This window comes from Saimiri boliviensis, chromosome 10 (assembly GCF_048565385.1).
Source record: "Saimiri boliviensis isolate mSaiBol1 chromosome 10, mSaiBol1.pri, whole genome shotgun sequence".
Classification (NCBI taxonomy): Eukaryota; Metazoa; Chordata; class Mammalia; order Primates; family Cebidae; genus Saimiri; species Saimiri boliviensis.
This window is the reverse complement of record NC_133458.1, coordinates 19321527-19325014: the sequence shown is the minus strand read 5'-3', so window position 1 is coordinate 19325014 and position 3488 is coordinate 19321527. Positions and strand designations below refer to the sequence as shown.

Genomic DNA, 3488 nt, shown 5'->3' with positions numbered 1-3488 from the left:
GAAATTGTTCATTTAAATGTAGCTTATCAATTTTATTGTTCATGGTTAGTGTTTCTTTATAAGAGCATTTTCCCAATGCAGTCATGAAGATTTACTTCTTAAAATTTATTTTTCTTTTTAATTTTGATATCGAGAAGCTGTCCTCTTCCTCTTCCTCTTTCCTCCCCCTCCTGCTCCCCCTCCTCCTTCTTCTTTTCTTTTTTTTTTTTTTTTTTTTTTTAGAGATCTGAAGTAATTTTACCTTTTACCTTTATTTCCTTCACTTTAAGCCAATCATGAAATTTCACAGTGATTTCTGGGGTGGGGGCAGAAGGAAGGCGGTATCAAGAATCACTGGGGCTGCGGCCCAGTCGGCCCGTGGAGGTACAGGCAGGGTGGGCCCTCACTGGGGCAGCTGGAGGAGCACAGACTGCCCCACCGGCCGGTAGGTGATGTTCCGAGAGCGTGACAGCTGGTATGCGATGTCCTCCGCGGCTTCCAGCTTGCAGCAGCTCAATCAGGCCGTCCCCTGCGGTGGCCAGTGAGTTGGCAATCAGCTCAGCTGCCTTGGAGTCGCCCTCAGCAGAGATGGCAGCCGCCCTTTTCAGCTGCTCAGCCTTTTCCACCACAAATCTGGCCCTCTCTGCTTCCTGCTGAGCCACCTGTTTGGCTTCCACCGCTTCTGTGAACTCCTTCCCGAAGGTCAGATGCGTCAAGGACACATCGTCCAGGATGAGCCCAAAGGTGGCTGCTCGCTCCGTAAGGTCGTCACTCACCTGCCTGGAGACCAGCTCTCTCTGGGTGATTAGTTCTCCCTTGAGGATCTCGGTCGTGATGGACGGCAGCACACGCTCATCATAGTCCTCTCCCATGCTGATGAAGATGCGAGGTAGCTGGCTAGCAACGGGCCGGAAGAGAATGCGCAGTGTGATGTTGACATTCTGCAAATCTTTGCTACCAGTGATGACTGGCACATTACGTGGCCAAGAACGGCAGTCAAAGATAATTGGTTTCTGTACCCATGGGATGAGAAAGTGAGTCCCTTCCCCTACCACAATGTCCTGTACTCCACGGAATCGGTCAAAGATGACAGCTCTGTGCCCAGCATCCACATTATATAAGGCCGAGTTCACCACGCCTCCTGCAACAGCTAAGGCCAGCCCAAACTTGCCGATGGACTCAAACACTTTGGCAGCCATGTTTTCTTCTGCTGGACCCTCTCACACCTGCTTCCACTCTGACCTCCAAATGAATTCCCCAATCACGCATACTCTTTCCTTCTTCTTTTTAACAGGGTCTCACTCTGTGGCTCAGGCTGGAGCGCAGTGGTGTGATCTGAGCTCACTGCAACCTCTGCCTCCTAAGTCTTGCGTCTCGGCCGCCTGAGTGTTTAGACTCCAGGAGCATGCCACCACACCCGGCTGATTTTTGTACTTTTTATAGAAATGGGGTTTTGTCATGTTGCCGCCCGCCTTGGCCTTCCAAAGTGCTGGGATTATAGGCGTGAACCACCATGGCTGGCCAAGATTTACTCTTATATTGCCTTCTAAAAGCTTTCTACTTTTGCTTGTCATATTTGGGTTGATAATCAACCTAGAATTAAATTTCAGTATGTTGCCATATAGGGCCTTTTTATTTAAGAAATAAATATCTTATTGATCCAGCACTGTTTATTAAGCAGACCTATTACGCTGGGCAGCTTTGTCATAAATCAAGTGCCCATATATGCAGGAGTTTGTTTCTGGGTATCCTAGTCAAAGAAAAAACAAAAAAGAAGTTTGACCTAAACTTCACAAATTATACGAAAGTTTGCTCAATATGGGTCATGATGTCAATTTAAAATGTAAGACTATAAACCTTTTATGAGAAAACACAGGAGAAAAATCTTTGGAACCTAAGACAAAGAGATTTTAGACCAACACCAAAATCACAATAAATGAGAAATAAAAAGATAAATTGTACTGTATTAGTCCATTCTTGCCTTGCTATAAAGAACTACCTGAGACTGGGTAATTTATAAAGAAAAGAGTTTTAATTGGCTCACAGTTCCACAGGCTGTACAGGTAGTATGGTTGGGAAGGCTTCAAGAAACTTTCAATCTTGGTGGAAGTCGAAGGGGAAGCAGGCACAGCTTACATGGTGGGAGCGGGAAAGAGAGGAGGTGGGGAGACGCTACACACTTTTAAACAACCAGATCTCACGAGAACTCACTTACTATCACGAGAACAACATGGGAGAAGTCTGCCCCTATGATCCAGTCACTTCCTACCAGGCTCCTTCTCCAAAACTGGGGATTATAATTTGGCATGAGATGTGGGTAGGGACACAAATCCAAGCCTCTTACGGAACTTATCAAAAATAAAAACTTTCACTCTGCAGAAGATTCTGTTAAGATGATGAAAAGACTAAGGATAGACTGGAAAAAAAAAATTGCAATCATGAAATCAACAAAGGACTAAAATCATTAACATATAAAGAACTATCAAAATTTAACAGTAAAAAAGCAGAGACAAAAATCTAAAATGGGCAAAGACATGAACAAATATTTCACTTAAGAGACTGTACAGAGGCAGGGCACAGTGGCTCACACCTATAATCCCAGCACTTTGGGAGGCTGAGTTGGGTGGATCACGAGGTCAAGAGATCAAGACCATCCTGGTCAACATGGTGAAACCCCGTCTCTACTAAAAATACAAAAATTAGCTGGGCATAGTGGTGCTTGCCTGTAGTCCCAGCTACTTGGGAGGCTGAGGCAGAAGAATTGCTTGAACCCAGGAGGCGGAGGTTGCGGTGAGCTGAGATCACGCCATTGCACTCCAGCCTGGGTAACAAGAGCAAAACTCCATTTCAAAAAAAAAAAAAAGAGAGAGAGAGAGAGACACTGTACAGATAGGCCAGGTATGCTAGCTCACACCTGTAATCCCAGCATTTTGGGAGGTCAAGGCAGGTGGATCACAAAGTCAGGAGTTTGAGACCAGCCTGGCCAATATGGTAAAACCTTGTCTCTAATAAAAACACAAAAATTAGCCAGGCATGGTGGTGCGTACCCGTAATCCCAGCTACTCAAGAGGCTGAGGCAGAGAGTTGCTTAAATCTGAGAGGTGGAAGTTGCAGTGAGCCAAGATCACATCACTGCACTCCAGCCTGGGTGACAGAGTGAGACTCCGTCTCAAAAAAAAAAACAAAAAACAAAGAGACTATACAGATAGCAATCAATACATGAAAAGATGTTCAACATCATTAGTCATTAGAGAATTATAAACTAAAATCCCAATGAGAATCACTACTCACCTATCAGAATGGCTAAAATAAAAAAAAATAGTGATAATAACAAATGTTGACAAGGATGCAGTAAAGTTGGATTCATTCATACATTGCCGGTGAGAATACAGAATGATACCACTACTCTGGAAAAAGTATGGATTTTTCTTTTAAAACTAAACATACCATTACCATATGACCCAGTAGTTGTTATCTGGGCATTTATCCCAGAGAAATAAAAGCTTATG

The 3488-nt window shown here is 44.2% G+C and overlaps 1 pseudogene; it reads right to left on the bottom strand.

The window, feature by feature from the left end:
• Positions 1-317: 317 nt before the first annotated feature.
• On the bottom strand, positions 318-1245 carry LOC101043649 (prohibitin 1 pseudogene; annotated as a pseudogene).
• Between the last annotated feature and the right edge of the window lie 2243 nt (positions 1246-3488).